The 22,995-nt window shown below is 42.6% G+C and overlaps 1 protein-coding gene across 8 annotated transcripts in view; it reads left to right on the top strand.

The window, feature by feature from the left end:
* Positions 1–2,646: 2,646 nt before the first annotated feature.
* The window catches only part of LOC143987408 (sodium/calcium exchanger 1), a 688,674-nt gene continuing 668,325 nt past the window's right edge, over positions 2,647–22,995 (top strand). For all 8 annotated transcript variants that reach the window (XM_077486095.1, XM_077486102.1, XM_077486100.1 and 5 more), the window contains exon 1: positions 2,647–2,745. The gene's annotated coding sequence lies outside the window, so the exon portion shown is untranslated. The remainder of the gene's footprint in view (positions 2,746–22,995) is intronic.

Genomic DNA, 22,995 nt, shown 5'->3' on the forward strand with positions numbered 1-22,995 from the left:
GCGTCACTTTAACTGGAAATTGCGCGGTCGTGCGACGTGGCTCCCAAACAAAATGGACGTCTTTTTTTTCCCACAAATAGTTATTTGCTATATTAAATATCCACAAAAAATATATAAATTTTTTTTTCCCTCAGTTTAGGCCGATACGTATTCTTCTACATATTTTTGGTAAAAAAATCGCAATAATGATTGGTTCGCGCAAATTTATAGCATTTACAAAATAGGGGATAGTTTTATGGCATTTTTATTAATATTTTTTTTTTACTAGTAATGGCGGCGATCAGCAATTTTTATTGTGACTGCAACATTATGACGGACACATCGGACATTTTTGACACATTTTTGGGACCATTGTCATTTATACAGCAATCAGTGCTATACCAATGAAATGGTATAGCACTGGCAGTGAAGGGGTTAACCAGGGGGGGCAGTGTAGGGGTTAAGTGTGTCCTAGGGGAGTGTTACTAACTGTGGGGGGCATGGCTGCATGTTAGTGAACAATGATCTCTGCTCCAATCACAGGGAGCAGAAATCAGTGTCACTTGTTGCTAGGCGGTAAACAGCATCTCCCCGTTCAGCCTCCCCGTGAGACGATTGCAGGTATCCGGGGTACCGGACTCATGTGGGTCCTGACCGGCACACGCGCGCACCGTCGCCGGCATGCACGCGATGGCACGGCGGCAATTTTAAATGGACCTACCTGTACGCCAATTTGCCTACCCGTGCCATTCTGCCGACGTACATCGTCGTGCGCCGGTCGGGAAGCGGTTAAGGGACAGATTCAATTTTATTTTTATTTTTTCAATTGCCATCTGAGTCCCATTGGGGAAATTTCCCTTTTCTTCCTGTACCATAGTCACAACAGGAATTGAGGGAAATCACATGGGTCACCAGAACCCAGTTGGAAGATTTATTACTGATCTAGTAACCACTCAAAATTGGGATTTTATTTCACTTTCAGTGATAATGATCACAATCACTCTAGACACCAATTGAAACATGACACATGTTCAAATTCCTCTTCCTTTAATACTAAAAAATAGGTTTTGCTTTCAGTTATAATTAAATAAATAAATAATATATGATTTGGGTTGCTCCAGTACTGACTTCGGTATCGGTGCAGATACTAAGCATTTGCTTAGCGCAAATGCTCCAATACTAAAACTGACACCTTCCAGGCCGGTTTGCAGCGCGAGGTTCAGGTGCAATTCCAATACGAATTCAAATGTTATGACATTAGAAATCGCACCTGAACCGAATTGAAATTGCACAGGACTCTTTTTTGAAATCGCACTGCAAACAGGCTGTAAAACCTCACTGAAACACACGCGAAAACTGACGTAAATTTGATTTGAAACTGGTGTCTCTGCAAGTGAAATCTGTGCTGTTTTCCCATCAGTTTTCATGCATGTATGGGCGTGAATAAGCCCTAAAAAAAAAAAACACATGACGCTAAAAATAGGTATTGGTAATTGGAACAGGTATTTGGTCTTAAAAAACTCCCTATTTTTAATGCATAAAATGAAACCTAAACCATTGAAGTTTCCCCGTAATATAGTCCTGACTTGGTAAGAGTGCAGTACACCAAGCAAAAAATTTTTAATGAAATATAATGCTAAAAATAATTGTATAATATATACAGATTTTACTAGTATATATTTAAATTCAATTTCTCATCCCTGCTGTTGTGTGTATTGTTCTTCAACTCTGGTTTGCACTTCCTTCTAATATAAACATTCAAAGGTACTGTGGGGTTAATTTACTAAAACTGGAGGGTGAAAAATCTGGTGCAGCTTTGCATAGAAACCAATCAACTTCCAGGTATTTATTTGCAAAACTTAATTGAACAAGCTAAACTTAGAAGCTGATTGACTGCCATGCACAACTGCACTGAATTTTGCATTCTCCAGTTTTAGTAAGTCAACCCCTGGGGCTAATTTATTAAAACTGGAGGGTGCAAAATCTGGTGCAGCTTTGCATAGAAACCAATCAGCTGCCAGGTTTTATTGCCAAAACTTCATTAAACAAGCTAAACTTAGAAGCTGATTGGCTGCCATGCACAACTGCACTGGATTTAGCATTCTCCAGTTTTAGTAAATCAACCCCTGGGGCTAAATTCCAAAAACTGGAGGGTGAAAAATCTGGTGCAGCTTTGCAGTAAATCAACCCCTGTATTACTCAATATGCTTTTGTTTTAAACTGGGTTTATTTCCCATAATCTATGAAGCCACTTATAACTGTGCCTTTTAAGTGCTAGAAAATCTAATGTTTAAAGAAGTTCAACCTGGTAGCATGCAACGCTTCCTTTTTTCTATGCTACCAGCGACAACCAAAAACCACGATACAAACTTTGATCTTAAAATACCCACATCCGCAGACATGGAAGTGATTTATAGGATGCAATTTATTCATAGTAGCTGTAGAGAAAATCGGTAAGGCTCCCGTAGTATAGGTGCCAAATAAAAACGGAGGCTTTCCTTTTTATCTCCTATGTGTTGGATGAGGCTGAAAGCTTCCAGATAGTTACATTTTGACAGCATGGAGTTACTGTTGGGAACAGATCCATGTATGGAAGCAAATGCACAAAAGAATAGATAAGCTGATATCCAGCTATGCAAACCATGTTTAGAGACACTTAAAGGACAACCATCACAAGTGCCGTCTTTCTGGTAAATGCAGAGGACCTAATGCATTGGGTCCTTTTCCAGTTGAAGCCAAGAAAGAGCTGCAGGGACATTTACAAAGGTAAGTGCAATGGGTTGCCTGGGCGCTGACTGAAATATTGTGCGAATGCCATCGTCTTCTGTTTTGCTGCTGAAACTGTCATGCTTCTGATTCATTAAAATTCCATCTGATTTGTTAGTATTATAATGAGATTCAGAAGCTACAATGCCCTGTTCGCCAGATCTCAGCGACACTCCAGGCACAGTTTACAATCTACCAACCTGTTGGATGAATATTAATGTAACCTGTGCATGGCAGAACTGATGGTAGATACACTCTGACACATGCAAAGACCTTAGAGGCAATGAAACAAAATCTACGGGGACCGACTACTTTCACTGTCGTATTTCAAGGTCACCAAGGTCACAATTCATCTTCCATACAGATGTTTCCAGGCAATCAGACAATACCATACGGGGAATTGGGGGGGGGGGGGGGTGATTTAATACCATAATGTAAAATGAAGTGATGTGAAATAATCCAGTGCAATCAAACACAAATAAGCTTGGATTTGAAGAGAGCATTACGACATTAGATGTTAATAGTTGATTGGTTACTGCATATTAAATAAGGTCCTGGCATTATTTATTTTTGCATCGTACATCAGAATGTTTTAGTTTAATGAAGACAGTTGGGATAGTGACATGTTGACGCCTAATTTATGTGCCTCAATGTCTTTTGTTGTTTTATATTAAAAACATGAAAAAGCATGTGCTTATGTTTAAGATTGGTGATTGTTGAGGAATGCAAAATGTTGCACATGACATCTTATGTTGGCATATGGCAGTTCAAATAACCTATTGAAGTGCATATAGTTTATTTGGCTCTTAAAAGAGAAGTGCGGGAAGGTAAAAAAACAAATTTACATACTGCACTCACCTAGATTCGTCCCCTGCCGGCTTTACACCGAGAAAACCACTGATCACTTGGTTCTTGGGTCCACTCTGAGTACAGAGCGGTGACTGGCAGTCACCGCTCTGTGCTTTGCCCCTCCAGTACTCACTAGAGTACTGGACTGTGGAGTGGGTTGGAGAGGCTGGCTCAGGCTCCTAACAGCACACCAAGAGGCTGAGCCAGCTGCTAGCCAGGCATCTGGGTGGATCCTGACATTATTGTCAGGATCCCTGCAGAGCCAGGATCAGCTCTGTGACATCAGCTGACTAAAGCCCACTGACGGCTGACAGTGGGTCACAGGATTACAGAACTAAGTTTACTCCTGTGACCCGCATGGGAATTATGACCAAAAGAGATTTGGCCAAACATATCCTTTATTATAATGTTTAATTGCTTTGTGTTATTATCCTCTAAGTGCACTACTAAATACCTCTATTGCACATGTGTCAAACACAAGGCCCACGGGCTGAATCCGGCCCTCTGGGTCATTTTATCTGGCCCTCACACCTCTTCTGCAGCACCTCCCTTGTTTCTACCACCCCCATCTCAGCAGTTGGCAGCAGAGAGGAGAACAGAACTCCTCCCACAGATCCTACGCCTCTCTGTTCAGCTGCAGCACCCCCTCGTCTACTCCTCCAGACCCTGCACTTTCTTCTTCCCAGCCCTGCCCCCAGCTTCTTCCCAGCAGCAGCACGTGGTAAAGGGGGTGCACTGTGATGTAAAGAAAGGTGGGGGACTCTTGACTTCTGATGGTGGGGGGGGATCTTGGCATCTGATGTAAAGGGGGGGGGGGGGTGCTCTGGACAACCAGCCCTTTGAGGGCGTCCATGATGCTGATGCAGCCTGTGATTAAATTCAGTTTGACACCCCTGCTCTATTGCATAAAATATTGACAAATGTATTGTCCATACCATTATTTGTTTGATGCAAAGAAGTTTACTTTAATCTTTTTTTTAAATACTAGTTGCTTCTTAAATTTCAAAAATGCAGTTTTGATTTACCAACAATAGTTTATCTGGCCCATTGCCTTTTCTTTTTTTTTTTTTTTTATCGGTTTTTATTAGAAAAGGAGGGACATACAGCGTATACATCGAGAGCATATGGATATGCAATGCCCATTACACAATAATGCCCATTGCCTTTTCTAAAAAAAAATATATATATATATTAATCATTGGGAATCATTGGACAATGTCAATGTTTTTGTTGACCTTAACAAGGTCAACTGTTTTGGATGCTGTTTTTGCTGGCCTTTCATTCTAAAAATGCTAGTTGCCTGGTTCTTGGGTTAAGCCTTTTGTTTTAGTGCTTTGGGTCACTGTCCTTAACAAGTAAGCTAATAAGGACTTTTTCAGAAGTAATGAGTTACATAAATATTCTGGGTCAGTGATTCTGTACGTTTTGAAATTAGTGGGTCTGCAAAACATTCAGACAACCAGAATTTTCAGAAGAAATATAGCAATGGCACCTCCAATATTTTTTTTTTTTTCTCAAGACAGGTTTAGTTTAACCTCATATTAAAGTCCATTTTGTGCAGAAAGATGGACTGAGATAGGTGGTTAAAAGAGTATAATAATCTTCCTTTCCCCAGTTAGAAGGTTCAAAGTCCCAGTTCCAAAATGGTTTTGGCAGCTCTAATATGTTTTCTGAATACTGCAATCCCTTTGGGTGGTGGGGGTTATTGCTAAGATTGCTAAGGCCAAGAAATAGAGCTACAGGCCCACTATAATGTTTTGAATGGTCTAGAAGGTCTCTGTTATTGGGAATTTATTAACACAGTTCTGGATTCCTTTATTCCCATCAGATATGAAAACTACCTTATACTGTTTCATTGTTTTAGTGCTTTTGTGAACTGCTCTATTTGAAAAGCACCTTCAGGGGATTTAAACAATAACTTTCAGCTTCATATTGTGAATGGGCATTTCTGTGTTTTATTACTTTCACAAATGTAACCTGCAGTCATTTTACTAGTATTTTCCATAAAGGCCTAAATGTTTTTTCCATTTTTTTTTTTTTTAATTAATACTGATAGTACTTTCACAATTTTAACCTGCTGTCATTTTACTAGAATTTTCTATAAAAGCCCAAATATTTTTTACTTTTTTTATTTTTAAGTAATATTGATAGCACTTTCACAAATTAAACCTGCATTCATTTTACTAGTGTTTTCTCTACAGGCTTAAATATGTTTTCAATTTTTTTTTCAAAATTACTATAATTTTTTTTTAACACATCATTTTTTATTGAGGAAAATAAGTATGCGTCAGTTACAAGGCAGATAAAACTGCATTAAAGAATATATTGAATACAAAAATGTCACAAGATGTTAGCAGTACAGAAAAAAGCAACAAAACAAATAAACAAGAAATCAAGGTTGGGGACAATAATGGAGTACAAACCCGCCAACCCAAGGGGATCAAACTGTGGACAGGTTGACTCCACCAAGGACACCAACAATCGGTAATCGTAATTCCTAAACCTAGGAAAAAGAGCCATAAGTGAAGGGTGAAATTAATCAGAAACTAAAATGACACCTCAAAAGGAGGGTATTATAATATATTATGCATTAATCATATCCTGAGACAGTACAAAAACATTAATCCATTACATAGAATGCATCAAACATGAAGTATGGCATCAGCCATTGAGTTTGGCCTGGGGCTGACCCAACCAGGCTGCCCAATTTTTGAAAAATTTTGGGGCCTTCTGCTCTTTATGAACTAACATCTTTTCATACTGACATTGTATATTAATCCTATATATAACTGAAGATAAACTAGGAGGAGCGGCGGTATGCCAGCTCTGGGTGATAGTTTTGCGTGAGGCGAATAGAGTATGGGCTACCACTGTTTGGAGGGGGGAGGGTAAGCCTCCAACCCCAAATTCAGCAGGGCCAGAGCAGGTGTAAGTGGGATAGAAATCCCTGTCATTGAAGCCAGAAATCTTGAGATAGTATGCAAAAAAACTACATATTTTGGGATATTTCCATAATACATGATGTAGGCTGCCTATTGCTGACAATTTCTTCAAAATGAAAGTGGTACTAAAGGTTTTTTTTTGTTTTTAAATAACAAACATATCGTACTTACCTCCACTGTGCAGCTCGTTTTGCACAGAGTGACCCCAAACCTGCTCTTCTGGGGTCCCTCGGCGGCTCTCTCGGCTCCTCCCCTTATCAGATAACCCCCTGGGATAAGCGCTCTCCCGGGGGTGTTACGTCAATGGCTGCGTTGCTGTCATTCTATCCAATCAAGAGCTGAGAAACCCAGGCAGAGGGAGAGCCTGTCCCCGTGGGACAAGTTCAAGGGTTGAGGTAAGTAAAACAGGGGGCCAGTCACTGACAGGTGACATAGGATGCATTAAGGAGAAAAAACACAAACCTTTACAACCCCTTTAATACTAATAGTGCATGCAACTGTGTGCCAGTGTGCACGCATGTGAGTGCATTCAATGTATACAGAATATCAAGATTATTTAAAAAGGTACAATGCATAATGTATAAAGTATACTGAGAAACCTCAACTAATTCCATGTGTCTACTGTAGTCAAATCAGGGAAAGAAAAAATCGAAATGGATAGTTAAAGAAAGTGTAAAAATAACACTGTCCTGTGCCTTATATGGTTGGTGGTGCTATCGTATCTTAAAGTGGTTGTAAATCAAAAAAAAAGCAAGAAAAACCTGCAAGACAAAGACATAAAAAGCTACCGGTAGTATGCATAGCATACTAACTCATTATGAATTACTTACCTTAGATCGAAGCACCTGCAGGGGTACTCATACATTGCTCCGGCCCGCAACATCGCTCCCGGAGTTAGTTCCGGGTATAGCGGGCTCTGGCGCTGTGATTGGCCGGAGCCGCGATGGCGTCACTCCCACGCATGCGCACGGGAGCCTCCGGTAATGGCATACTAGCTGAAGCAATGGCACAGACATGCAATTGGTTCAGTGTACATGTGCCGATGACGTCGGCTGATACAGGGGATGCCTCCTGGTTTAGGGGATATCCGGGGTAGCTACAGGTCTTATTATAGGCTTACCTGTAGCAAAATGTGGTTGTAAAGGGTTTACAACCACTTTAAAGCATAACTCCACTTTTGTTGAGAAAAAAACATTCCCCTCTGGGTGATCTATGTACAGTGCAAGGATTATAACAACCTTTGTTGTTGATTTCTACCTTTTGTTATTCTGAAGAAATCCCTGTTTGTTCCTCTGTGCTGAGTGGGTCTAATGGGAGTGGTTTCATAATTATCAATCAGCTGCAGAGCACTAATGAGGAAAGCTGCTGGGCCTGCATCCCTTTAGACATGTTCCTATAGGGAGTATCTCACCAAAAATAAAATTTTTGCTGCAGGGGATGTCTGAAATCTGACATATATGTTAGGGCGGACTTCTGGAAATGATGTTTCTGGGAGGGCATTTTGTACACATTCTGTGTACAGAACACCTCCAGGTAGCCATATTGCATTTCCAGAAAATTACAGCGGGCCTGCAGATGGAAAAGGAAAGGTAATTTTTAATAACATTCAATCACAATATGACTTGTGTCGCAATTGTATATGCTGAATTATTATTTTTTTTATTTACTATTTTTTTTCCCCCCACGAAAGTGGAGTGACCCTTTAAGGTATATATGTTGAAATTGTTGATCTGGTTCTGGATGTTTTTTCTGGTTGTAGTTTGCTCTAAATTCCCAAATAGGCATATTTGTGTTTCTGCTGCTCAGAATTCTTTTACGACTCTTCCAGTCCTCTTACGACGTGTAAATTGTACTTCGTACCATGTTCCTGAGCTGTATGGCCTGCTGACAAAGTTGTAAAAGCTGTCCGTTTTCTTTGGCAGCCTATCACAATTCCTTTATGCCTCCCTGTTGTACCCGGAGCTGTTACATCTTTTGCAGAGATGTGTGTCCAGTCAGCATGATGCTATGTAACTAACACAAAGGATTCTGGATGTGCTGCCAGTGTGTTCCCACAAGCTTCCGTCTGGAGTGCCTTCTGCGAGGAGGCTCGGCATTGTAGCTTGCTATTTAGTTTCAGCATTTTTTTTTTTTTTGCACGGCTTTTGTCTACGTGACACTGTTCCAGGAGTTTGCAAAGCGATATTCCCTGCAGCTCGGAGCACACAACACAAAGGCAAAAAAAAAAAAAAAACATGTTATGAATAGATGTACAGACAAAAAAAAGCTTTTATAATCAAAAATCTGTACTTGCTTTAGCCAGAATTTTAGAGATAAATATAGTTCAATTGCCCATAATCATGTACCTTCTTTGGGCATCCAAAATAATAACTAAAGAAATAACTGTACCATGCCATATGAAAGAAATGTAGTGTCTTCCTACAAAAGATTATTAAAGACTTCTGGCTAATGTCACGGTATTCATCACAGTTTGGATTTGTACGAGTGGGTACGGCTACTGGTTTTTATTTGTAACAATGGTAAAACAAAGTGCTGCAATGTCATATATACATGATAAAGGGCATAGTACCCTACTCGCAAGGGATGCCAACAAGTACACCTGCCATATGGACTGGTATCCCCTTGGATAAGGGGCCACGAACAAAAAATCCCAAAACCATGATAAATAAAAACTTGTGTGCCAAGTCGACATTGGACGGGGGCTTTAGGAGGGTCTCCTAAAAATGCAGGCTTTCCTTCCAGTCCAGAGTTGATAGACAATAGGCAACTTCACATCATTAGTCCCAGGAGGCGGTGAAGGAACTAGGAGAACAGGTAACTAGCTACCTTGGTGGGATGGTAAAAGGATATCCTTACCTGTTCAGTTAAAGTGATTGTAAAGGCAGAAGTTTTTTTTTATCTTAATGCATTCAAATCTATTAACCACTTCAACCCCCCCCCCCCCCAACCAGAGCACTTTTTGCGTTGCTTTAACTGATAATTGCGCGGTCCTGTGACATTGCACCCAAACAAAATTGACGTCCTTTTTTTATAATATCCCCCCAAAAAATATATAAAAAAACAAATTTATTTCTCAATTTAGGTCGATATGTATTCTTCTACATATTTTTGTTAATAAGCGTATATTTATTGGTTTGCACAAAAGTTATAGCATCTACAAAATAGGGGATAGGGATTATGGCATTTTTATTATAAGTCATTATATATTTTTTTATTAGTAATGGCGGCGATCTGCGATTTTTATCATGACTGCGACATTGCGGTGGACACTTTTGACACTATTTTGGGACCAGTGACATTTATACAGAGATCAGTGCTATAAAAATGCACTGATTACTGTGTAAATGACACTGGCAGGGAAGAGGTTAAACACTAGGGGGCGATCAGGGGGTTAAGTGTGTCCTAGGGAGTGATTCTAACTGTGGGGGGATGGGCTCACTACAACATGACAGAGATAACTGCTTCCAATGACAGGGAGCAGTAGATCCCTGTCATGTTGCTAGGCAGAACAGAGAAATGCCTTGTTTATATAGGCATCTTCCCGTTCTGCCACTCCGTGTCACGATCGTGGGCCCCCCGTGGACATCGAGTCCGCGGGACCCGCGGGCACGCTCACGGAGTATGCGTCTTAAAGAGGACGTACAGGTACACCCATTTGAACAGCCGTGCCATTGTGCTGACGTACATCGTCATACGCTGGTCAGCAAGCAGTTAAGATAAAAAACTTTCTGTGTGCATCAGCCCTCCAATACTTACCCGAGCCCCATCTACATCCAGCAATTTTTCAGGAAGGTGCCAGCCGTCCGGGACTCCCCTCCTCATTGACTGAGACACTAGCTTGGCGCCATTGGCTCCCACTGCTGTCAATCAAAGTTAGTCAGACAATTAGGAGAGAAAGGGGGCGGGCCAGGCCCACGGTTCCTTGTCTGAATGGATACAGGGAGCTGTGACACAGATTGGGTGTTCCTATAGCAAGCTGCTTGCTGTGGGGGCACTCAACAAGGAGGGAGGGGCCAGGAGCACTGAAGAGGGACCAGAGAAGAGGAGGATCTGGGCTGCTCTGTGTAAAACCACTGCAGAGAACAGGTAAGTACAACATATTTGTTAAATTTAACTTAGAAAAAAACAAGACTTTAGAATCACTTTAAATGCTGATGAAGTTAAAGTGTAATTTTGGACAAAACTAAAAATAAAATATCTATATTTTGCCCTTTAAAATTATTTTAATCACTTTTTATGCTGCCAGTGGGTTTATTCCTTCTCAATTCCTGTAATACCATAACAATGCTGTTCGGTGTGCCAAAAAACTGGGCAGCAGCGTTATTATTATTACACAATCCAAGGAAACGCTGCTCTTAAACGCATTCATCCTTTCTGCCATGCTGAAAAAAGACTATATCCAACATATATGGTTACAAAAATGTTTACTAGCAATCAAGTCTAAATATTGGCGTAACAATTCTATAGTTTATCCCATAAAGATTTTTTTTTAACAATCATTTTTTTTTTTGTCTTTCCTGTCCTATGGTATTTGAATAGACATTAATTTATAGTGTATTTCCACCTCTAATGTCAAGAGACTGTGGGGTTGATTTACTAAAGGCAAATAGACTGTGCACTTTGCAAGTGCAGTTTCTCCAAAGCTTAGCAAATCAACAGAAGCTCTGCTGACTTCCATCATCCAATCATGTGCAAGCAAAAATTCAGTTTTTTTTTTTTTTCTTGCACGTGATTGGGTACTCTTTGCAAAGCAAAGCCTTACCTCATTTACAAAGCCCTGTAGCAACTGGACTTGCCGAGGGCAACTGCACTTTGAAAAGCGCACAGTCCATTTCCCTTTTGTAAATCAACCCCCCCCCCCCCCTATATGTTTGTTACAGTATATGTTCCCATTCGCAGAGCCTAACTAAAAATATTTAAAAAAACGATCAAATTGTTTTTTAGAGCAGATTTATACACATGGCCCTAAAGGCAGCTTCTATTTTAAGAAAAGCTTGCAATGTGCAATTAGGGGACATATTTGGCCCATTTCTTTAAACCACTAACGGACCACCTCATGTACATATACTGTGACGGGGAGGCTGCTCTGTGTTACATACATGTACATGATCCAGCATTTCCAGGTAGGAGGTGTGCACAACTCGCCACCCCATCTTTACTGCCATTCGGTACCGCACAAGTCAGTAGGCAGGTCCAGTGTCATTAGTATGGTGGGTGACAGTGTATAGTACAGTGGCGGCTGGTGCTCACATTTCTTGGGGGGGGGGCGACCCATGGCTCCCACCCAGCCAGGCAGTCCCCTCATCCCCCAGACAGCCAATCCGGCCAACACTAAAAACTCCACCCAACTGTCACTCTATAGATCGCCGCTAACTTTACAACACTCTCCCCCCCCCCCCGATCGCCACTTAGCTGGCTCGCCCGTCGCCTACCAGGCCCCCTGCCAGCCCCGCCCCTGGAATCTGACCAATGTGGTCTTTGGACTGCTGGCCAATCAGGGCCAATCAGAGCCTGATGGTCGCTTCTACTCCTGGCCAATCAGGACTTAGGACTCACAGGCAAAAGGACCCCCTTCCTGATTGGCCAGGAGGAGAAACATGAAGACATTAGCGAATATGAATTTGATTAATGTCACACAACTGGGTGGGCTCCGGGCGCTGTGCTCTGCGCCTCGAGCTCACCCTTTTTTAAAGCCAATTAGAGCCTTCAGAAGACCGACCAGAGCTTTTCATCGGAAAAAATGCGACTGCGTGTATGTTCCATTGGAATTTTGCTGGCCAAATTTCCGCCAGCAAAATATTGAGAGCAGATTCTCAATTTTTCATAACGGAAAAAGTTTTGATCGGAAATTCCGATCGTCTGTAGCAATTCTCACGCACAAAATTCCTACGCATGCTCGGAAACAATTCGACACATGCTTGGAAGCATTGAACTTAATTTTTTCAGCTCGTCGTAGTGTTGTACGTCACCGCGTTCTTGGCGGTCGAAAGTTCAGCAAACTTTTGTGCGGCCATGTGTATGCAAGGCAAGTTTGAGCGGAATTCCGTTGGAAAAACCATCATAGCTTTTTGCGGCAAGAATTCCGATCGTGTGTACGCGCCATAATTCCAGACAAACAAACTACTAGTGCCCTGGCTAGACTGAGTGGAAGAGGAAGCCCCCTCTTAAAGAACCAACCTGGTACTGAAGGAATTACAGACTAATAATAGACTGGCAAGGAGTCTATCTGCCATAGCCCCCATGGATGAGAATACTAGTGTTATGCTTGGTATGCCAGGCTGGTATCTCTCTTATTTTTTTCATGAAATCATTCAGGGATGGCTGTTTTGCATTTCAGAAACAGTATGCATTTGTTTCATAATGAAGTCTGTTTCAAGTTTTTAGAACAACTGAATCATTTGATTTAATATATATTCGAACATCTAAAATGATAATTAAACGATGTTAGCTTTGAATATTATCATCAGCAACATCCCTTATTTTTATTAAAGAACAAATAATGTTATAATCCTATTTTTCTATTTTCTTCATGCTGTATTCCCCATATAAATAAGAAAATGTAGAGTAATGCAAGTAAAGGAGTCATTATACCTAAAGTAAGACAAAATAGTCAATGATCCATAAATATAAAAGGCGCTTAGTTGTAAATGAAAAGCACATCTACTTTAACACTAATTACAAGCAAATGGGGATAGAGTGAAGTCATTTCACCAGGACTTACCGGACTGATAAAGAAAGATCCATCAAGGACCTTTGCTTAGGGACCATAAAACCTGGGCAAGCACTACCAGTCATGATGGTAAATTCTGGATTGCAGAAGTTCTAAATCTGCGTGTAATTCCCTCGGTCAATGTATATACAGTAAAACCTTGGATTGCGAGCACAATTCGTCCCGGAAACATGCTTGTAATTCAAAGCACTTTTAATGAAATAATGAAAACTCAGATGATTAATTTCGCAACCATTTATTCATAAATCCTTCAGTTTATAATCCATATAAAAAGATTATAGCAATGTGACCAGGTTGTGTAACCATAAAATGCCCATGTACAAATGGAAGCCTCCACAAGGGGATTATTAGCAAAATTCAACAGGAGCTACAGAGTATAAAGGAGAGGAGAGGCGCCTCTAAGTGTAGCAATATGGTTACATTAAGGCTGGGTTCACACTAGTGCAAATTGGGTGCAGATTTCTCTGCATCTAATTCCCATTTCAGGAGATTGTGATCGGCTCTCATTGAGAACCGGTTCACACATCTCCGGAACAGCTCCGGTGCAAATTGCACAGGAGTTCTGTGTGTCTTCTGGTCTGTTTCAGGTCCAAATTCAGCCAAAAGATTGGGCCAAAATTGGACCTGAAATATTAAACAGGGATGCACCGGACCCCTGCTGTGAGCCATTCCCTGCTGCATTGTGAACCCAGCCTTAATGAAGGCACAATATTTAGCAACTCACATGGTTGATAATTAAGAGACGCACATCTAAGTATGCAGGCATCCCGGGTAAAGCTGTCCACATAGACCATCCTCCCCACCTCCAGCTCTCACTGTTCTCAGTCTGTAATCGTGACCGGGAAGACTGCCCTGCAGTACAGCGATCTGAAAGCAGGGTCTGAATCGCTCATGGAAGGCAGCGTAGAAGGGGGGGGTGTATGTGAACAGCTTTACCCCAGATGCCTGCATACTTAGATGTACCCAGTGGAGGCTGGTGCTCAAAATTTTGGGGGAGGCGCAAACAAACTGAAAAATTCTGAAAAAAAACTCCATCAATTGCAACCACACTATGCCATCAAAAGCAACCATTGTGCCCATCAAGTCCAGCAACTGTGCACATCAAATGCAGCCACTGTGCTATCCATTGCAGCCACTGTGCCTATCAAATGCACCCACTGTGCCATCAATTGCAGCCACTGTGCCCATCAAATGCAGCCACTATGCCCATCAAATGCAGCCACTATGCCCATCAAGTGCAACCACTGTGCCATCAAATGTAGCCACTGTGCCCATTAAATGCAGAAACTGTGCCAAATGCAGCCACTGTGCCATCAATTGCAGCCACTGCACCCATCAAATGCAGTCAATGTGCCATCCATCGCAGCCACTGTGCCCATCAAATGCAGCCACTGTGCCCATCAAATGCAGCCACTGTGCTATCAAATGCAGTCAATGTGCTATCAATTGCAGCCACTGTGCTATCAAATGCAGCCGCTTTGCCGTCAATTGCAGCCTCTGTGTCCATCAAATGCAGCCACTGTGCCCATCAAATGCAGTCACTGTGACCCCCACGTCCACCTGCTCGCTGTCTGACCGGCACTTATCCCATCTTGGGGTCCAGTCAGGCAGCGAGTGGCGGCCTGAGGTGTGGGACGGGCAGTGGGTCAGGCAGCGGCGAGTTATGTCCTCCATGCGTCTCTTCTTTCTTCCTGCTAGGCATCCAATAGGAACGCCTGTCCCTTCAGCCAATCAGGTGATGGGTATTAGACCCGTGTCTCCTGATTGGCAGAGAGGTGGTTTAGTGTTAGAAAAGCAAATATTAATTTGCTTTTCTAACAGACCTGGGTGGGCTCTGAACGCAATGCTCTGTGCTCTGAGTCCACCTTTTTGAAGCCTATTAGAGAATATGGCTCTAATCAGGTGCTTCAAAAAAACACCCCGCCGCTGTAATTTAGGAACTCAGCGCCCCAAAAGGGGCTGGACACCTGAATAGGGGGTGGCCGCTAAGCAGGAATCTATCCATTATACATATAGGGGGTGGCGTGATAGAGGGGGTGGCTCCCATGCGCCCTTAATGGACGGGTCGCCACTGGATGTGCCTGTTTTAAACATCAACCATGGGAGTTGCTAAACATTGTACCTTCATCAAATGTAACCATATTGCTACACTTAGAGGCACCTATCTTCTCTTTTATGCTCAGCTGTGACATGACAATACGTATTCCAAAATATTGCTCGTTTATCAAGTCAAAATTTATAATAAAAAAAAATTCTTGCCTTGCAAACCACTCTCAGACCAAGTTACTCTCTATCCAAGGTTTTACTGTATAGTAAAGTATAAATAATTCCTCCTTCCTTCTGAGTTGCTCCATGTCCTGGGTTTTGTGGAACCACGGAAGGTATCCCCACCTATCCCTGGTTGAGTTAGTGATGTTGTTTTTCCCGTGGCTGACACTGTATTCCATGCATCCATTATTTCAGTATTCAGTGTGCTGATGTTCAATGGTTACTGGACCTTGACTATGAATCTTCAGTATTGTGGTGAACATTGTACATTCTGTTTATGCTTTCTTGTACTCTGTTGATTCTGGATCGTTTATGTGCCGTGTATTGTGTTTGTTATTGCTGAGGAATTTTAATAAACTCTTTCTTTGTAAAAAAAAAAAAAAAAAAGTATAAATAATTATCATGGAAAATATTAATGCTAGTGGTTTAAAATCTGATTTTTTTTTTTTACTTGTGTCCAGGTCATCAACACATTTTGACCTAATGATAGGATAGCTGTGCACTGTATATGTGCTAGAATTACATAATTAAGGAGTAGATATTGATCGGTCATTCTCATATAAAAATATTTTATTTCTAATTAGAATGCCAAAAAAATGTTTGTTCTTTTTCTTGTTTATTATAGCATTGTAGCAATAAAATCTTTGAATATTTATTTCCAAATAAATATTCTGCAAGGCAGACATGTACTAAGTCAAAGATGGAACATGGACCTCTGTGCCCTTTGACACTGAACAGACCTCCCAGTGTCAGCATACTTGTCTAACCTTTTGGAACCGACCCACGCACATGGCTTGTCTGTTGAATCTGGTGAACATTTTGTGGGCACCTTAGTGTTCCCTGTACCAAACACAAGTATTTGTGATTATCCTCATGCAATGCCCCTCACAGTGAACTCTAGTAACACAGGTAAACAGCTGGAGGGATCCGAGGCCTAATGCCGCGTACACACGAGCGGACTGTTTGGCGTACTTAGTCCGTCATACAATCCGACGGACAGTCCGTCATACTTTCGACTGAACGGACTTGACCACACACGGATGCACAAACGGTCTGTCGAAAGCTTGCGCGATGACGTGTACAGCACGTACGACGGGACTAGAAATAGGAAGTCCAATACACTGCAAAGCACCCTTCCGCCGTGTAAATCCTTTCTGGGCATGCGCCATTCTTAGTCCGTCGAACTAGCCTACTGACGAGCGGATTGTCCGCTGAAACCAAAGTACGACGGACAGAATTTCGAAAAATCCGAAATACTTAGTACGCCAGACTGCACGCTGAAAAAGTCCGCTGAAGCCCACACACGAGCGGACTGTCCGCTGAAATGTGTTTCGACTGACTAAGTACGCCATACAGTCCGCCCGTGTGTACGCGGCCTTAGGACAAAGTAGCACCCCACTTCCAGAGAAGCTGCACACTATTAGGCCCTAGCTGACTGCATGCTAGTTATGACAGTGGAGGGCCTCTCATCAGGCTGCAGATCACTTGCTTAGCTACCTCTGCCTTATTAGCTGTGACCAGGGCTTTTTTTCAGCGGGAACGCGGGGGAATGCAGTTCCGGCACCTCCAGCACTGACTGTATGTAATGATAAGGGGTGCTGAGGTGTGCCGCAGGGTCTATTGATGCTGGCTGCTGAGAGATTTATTCTACCTGGAGGGGATCTATTTTTGCAGGGGGGTCTATCCTTACTGGTGGGGGGCCTATTGTTGCTGGGAGTGGGTCTTATATCGCTGAGGGGTCTGGTATGGCTAGGAGAGATCTACTGTTGAGGGAGGGGAATATTGTTGCTGGCTGTTGGAGAGTCTATTGATGCTGGCTTTGAGGAGATCTGTTGTTGCTGCTGGGGGTTTTGTTTTGGGTGGTCCGTTGTTAATGGGGGATCTAATGTTGCTAGAGGGGGCTTTATTGTTACAGGCTACAGGGGATCAATTTTACTGCTTTTCTTGTTATCATTAACAAATTCCGTACAAAATTATACTTGGTTCTGTATTCTCTAAAAGGGCAGTAATGGGAGGTAGGTAGAGGGTGCTCAGAGGTGGGTAGAGGTGGAGAAAAGGGGTAACTCAGAAAGGGGGAGTTCCTGCACCTATTCTCTGAGGAAAAAAAGCCCTGGTTGTGATCTGAGCTGCTGAGGGAGGGAAGCAGGGAAACATATATTGCAAGGGCATGTCCAGAAACTGAGTTGTGGGGAAAAGAGTTAAAGGGACCTGCACCTGAATCTGAGCATTGTGGGTTAAAGCGGAGGTCCACCCTAAAGTGGACCTTCCGCTCATCGGAACCCCCCCCTCCGGCGCCACAATTGGCACCTTTCAGGGGGGAGGGGGGGTGCAGATACCTGTACAGTACAGGTATCTGTACCCACTTCCGGGATAGCTCTCTGCGGAAAGGGGCGTATATTACGCCCCTTTCCGCAAGTGCCCGCCCCTTCCCGCAAGTGCCCCGCTGCCTGCTGGGAAAACACACAGATCCCAGAGGCAGCGGGGACCGTCCTTATTGCGCAGCGCGGCTCGCGCATGCGCAGTAGGGAACCGGGAAATGAAGCCGAAAGGCTCCATTTCCTGATTCCCATACCCAAGATGGCGGCGGCAGCACCCGAGATACGATCTACAGATCGGCTTCGGGTGCCGACATCGCGGGCGCGCTGGACAGGTAAGTGTCACTATTTTAAAAGCCAGCAGCTGCAGTATTTGTAGCTGCTGGCTTTTAAAAAAAAAAAAAAACGCAGAGTCCCGGTGGACTCCCGCTTTAATGGATAATCTACTACAGTATCAGTAAATATCCCTATGGTTATTACAAGTAAGTGATTACCAATATCAGAATGTATCTTCCTTTTACCATAACCTAAAATGATACATCCTTGTTCTGACTTCCAGTTTTCTGTACGGTAACCTTTTCTACTGCTAAAGGTCAGGGGCCCGTACAGTGCTTTTACTACCTTGTGATATCTTGGCTAAGTGACACGTTTAGTAGATAACAAAACCTTGTCATGCTGCACGCACGCAACGGTGAAGTAGGAAAAAGAATTATGGCACCCAGTCTGGTATGCGTGTTCAGTCTTATTTATAGATGAGCTACTATGTAACCTGTACTTTAACAGGCTGCAAAAGCCACAATGTATTAACTCAGGTCATAGTCAACAAAAGATAACTCAATTTTTGTTCAGTTTTATGTACACACATACACATCCTTTACATATATACAGATGTAGCGCTGGCTCCTGAAGAGCACATGCTATGTGTTTTTGGCATTTAATCTTCCTGGAACCACAGTTTGGTTTTGGGTTTAATTACTCAAAATTTTGGCCTCAGTGGCAGTCTGGCTGGATTGCATAGTGTTCTGCTTGACCATAAGTGGTGCTGTCATCCCTGGCAGGTGCTAGAATGCAGTTCAGTTAGGTGCATTAAGTATCAGTTCTCCCTCAGAAGCAGCCCAGTGGGAGTGTCACTCTTGCTGTGCATTCTGGGAGAGGGTACTTAAGGTGCTGACGTCACGTGCTTTGGGGTTCCGGTCCAGAAGTGCTTTCTGGCTGTTTGGTCCTGGTCCTCCTGACCAGCCCCCAGGGCTCTCATGGCCTGGGGTGCGGATCCACCAGACTCCAAGTCTCGGGACTGGCTAGCCCGAGGCAAAGTAACTGAAAGAAGGATTCTAAGGTGGTCCGGTGCCGTCTTGGTTTGTGGAGAGGCCCAGCAACTGTGAAAGCATCCAGGGGAGGACTCTTCGGGAGAAGGCCACGCAAAGGTTGGCTTCTCAGCAGGAGCCTGGAGGCTGAGTTTAAAGACCCCAAGTGAATTTGATCTCGTATGGTGTCGCCGGACTGGCTGCAAGATACTGTTATTGTACGAGGGTTCTCTGAGTTGTCTACATCTTTCAGTTTTAGTCAAGTGTTCTACAACAAGTCTGTGGCAGAGAATTTATTCAAGTGTTCTACAACAAGTCTGTGGCAGAGACTTTATTCAAGTGTTCTATAACAAGTCTGTGGCAGAGACTTTATTCAAGTGTTCTACAACAAGTCTGTGACAGAGACTTTGGTTGATTTAAACACCCTGTTGGCTACTAGGCCTGGTGAGAGAAGGACTATCTGATAAGTGTGAGGATCCAGCTGTGAATGGCTATTCTCTGGATTTCCTAATGTGAGAGACTCTTTTGTCTGCTTGATTTAGCTCAAGAGTACCTGGACTTTTCCTACCTAAACCCTCTAACCCTACTTTGAGAGACTGTGTTAATTTATTCTTTTTGCAAATAAAAATCCCTCAAGCGGATCTGGCGTCAGTCTCTGCAGTTCTTGGGCCATCTACCTCGGGTAACCCCTAGACATACACAAGGTCAAGAAGGTATATAGATATATAGATATATATCTATATACGGGGTATGTCTATTAACCTCCCTGGCGGTTTTCCAGAGTGTGGCTCGAGGCTAAATTTCAGTACCATTAGTGGTAACCCCGAGCCACACTCGGGATTGAATTACAGAATCCTGGTGCAGTGTACTTACCTTGTCCCCAGGATCCTGTAATGTCCCCCCGCTGTGTCTGCGGGCTCTGTCCTCCGCCCGATGCCTCTATGTGCCTTGCTCTGTTCCCTGCGATTGCCGCGGCACAGGGGGGCGGAGCCTGGCGGCAAATTCAAAAAATAGAAATTCATAGCACATACAGTACACTATAATCTTACAGATTACATTACTGTAGGAGAACATTTCACATCCCTTTTAGTGCTTTGTCCAATGCCCTGCATGCAGTTTTATATTATATATACTGTACTTACCTTTTTTATATCAAAAGTGATTTTAGACCAGTTAGAAAGCAGCGATAGTAAATTAGAATGCTTGCAGAATTAAGCGATAGTGAATCATGGGAAAATTCATTTTATTATTTTTATAGTTTTATTTTTTGGAAAACAAGACTTCAGCGATGTATTAGTGCAAATGGGGAACATATTGAAGGGGACAAGCATTAAATTTGTAATGCTCTAATGAGCCGGGCCCTCTGATTCCTCTTGTACCAAATTGTAAAGTAGCTGTAATGTCTGCCCTCATTTTGTAAAGCTCTGCACAAACTGTTGGCGCTATATAAAACCTGAATATTAATAATAATAATAATAATAATAATAATGCATATAAGGTGAGTTATTTAATCAGTCTCGTTATTTAATAGACAGTAGACATACTTCGCATATAGTGTTCGTATAAATAGTATTTTTCCTCTATCCTCCCTCACTGTGCATCTCACAAATTGAATGGAGCAATTTCAGTTCATTGCATAAACACACATGAAGTACTGTAATGGAAAGTGTGTAGTTATATGGAGAAAGGCACCAGAGAGTGAACATATATTATAAATATTAAAGTAAAATGGTCATGGAAGCCTTAACATTGCTCCATACAATAAACATGTTGTTACAAAAATGGATTTCATGACTGTCTTGAAAGTCTTATACAGAGACAATGTTGAAATCATTTTTCTGACTTTATCAGTGGCAGTACTTTAATTTTAACTGACTTTAACCTGGCCGTACTATACTATAACTATATTTTTATTTGCATTTGAATCTTGGTTAAAAAGACTCTATCACCAAACTGGAGGTCCCAACCAGAGCTCTCTATGAGAAGGTACATTTTTACCTGCTGCCAATGTTACTAAACACCACTGTAATGATGATAAATTATTGGCTGAAGTTCCTTCAGAAATGGAAAATTGTTGGTCTCCGATTCCCTCATTGGTTCCTCTATGTCAGTCATTACGTCAGTACAGGATACAGTTGTGATGTAGGGGTTTCCAGGAGGAAGCATGACGGGGGACTTAAGCCTCCTACACGCTACTAGTTTATTTTTCATTCAACCCAGCTCAGGTCAGAGCCCCTGTACTAACCATCTGATATTAGTACAGTGATCTCCCCTGCTGTGCAATTGTGTTCTGACAAGGGGACGGCCCCTGGGCAAGAACACTTTGGTTAACACTCTCAGCCAATGGCTGAGAGTGCCGATCGAAAGCCAGTTGGCAGACCTTTTTCAGTTATGACCCTTGGACAGAAAACCAGGGGACAGCCAGTAGCTTACTGGGGTGTATGGGCTCGGAAGGCTCTGTATGAGAGCAAACACAGCTGACTGTCAGGCCAGCTGTCATACACGTGGGCCGAATGTCAGGCAGCATCAACCGGTTCAATGGAAACTGGCCGATGCTGCCTGACATTCGGCCCGTGTGTACTAGGCTTAAAAGGTCAACATAAGGCAATGTGTAAGCCTGATGTAAGTTTTGATTTGTTTGGGAAGTCAAAAACTGTCCCTGTAATGCAAATGATTTTGCACCATGCAAACTCCCTGTGGTTCGTGCATCTGCAAACGTGCTGAATGAATGGCAGCGCACCACATTTTCAAAACAGCTACACATTTTAACTGCGTGGGGGGGGGGGGGGGGGTTGGGGGTGCTGGAATGACTGTGATTTCCCCACCTGCAACCACCCGCATAGATGTGAACAAAGCCTTAGTAAATCTCTTCCATTATATTGCATAAAGCAGTAAACAAAATGTACTTTTCTGTTGCAGGCATAGTTTGGGGTGTTCCCTACTGAATGCAGTTACACACTCACTGTCAGATAATATCAAAGTTAGTTATCTTCACAACATCCTTTACATATGAAAGGAACTCTCTATAACATCTCTTCTACTGTGAAATATCAAGATGAAACTCGATGATCGGGAGCCGGTCGGCGGACCTATTTCAGTCATGACCCTTTGACAAAAACCAGCTGTCAGACTAGCTGCCATACACGCAGGCCGAATGTCAGCCAGTTTCTATTGAACAGGCCAATGTTGCCCGACATTCGGCCCGTGTGTACTAGGCTTAAGAGGTCAACATAAGGCAGCTCTATAAAGCATAAATGTGAGACTCCTGTAAAGGGATTGTAGTAGCATTGACCTCCAGCAGTCTCAAATTGTCTCCTGAAAAAATTGGGTCCCAAACTTTAACAACTCCACAGTTCATAGTCTTACTATCTCCCGTACATACCCACCACTTTTGACCATCACCTGCTCCATGTCTGCAGTCTCTAACAACTTTTTTGAAGCATTACATTCATTGAATAATATTGGTGGTCCCCCAGTCTTGTCAAGTGCTGCTCTTGAGACCCTCTGTATCAAGAAAAGTGACCAACAACATAATAAAGTGAACCTGTGCTTTGCCCATTCTAAGAAAAATACAGGTTTACGTTACAGAACCGACCACAGTGGTCTGTGTCCAAGCATCCTAACCTCAATTGCTTGGCCACCCAAAAATTACTCTGCACTTTTGGAAAAAGGGATGACGTGACATTCCCCTTGCCTTCCTATAAAGCAGTTCTTACTGCCTGAGCAGACAATGTGTAAGCCCGGTGTAAGTTTTGACTTGTTTGGGAAGTCAAAAACTGTCCATGTAATGCAAACTTGTTACCTTACCCCATTTTGACAATGGGGGGAATTTACTAAAACAG

Source organism: Lithobates pipiens, unplaced genomic scaffold, assembly GCF_037356315.1.
Source record: "Lithobates pipiens isolate NorthernLeopardFrog02 unplaced genomic scaffold, aLitPip1_a1.2 Scaffold_18, whole genome shotgun sequence".
NCBI lineage: Eukaryota > Metazoa > Chordata > Amphibia > Anura > Ranidae > Lithobates > Lithobates pipiens.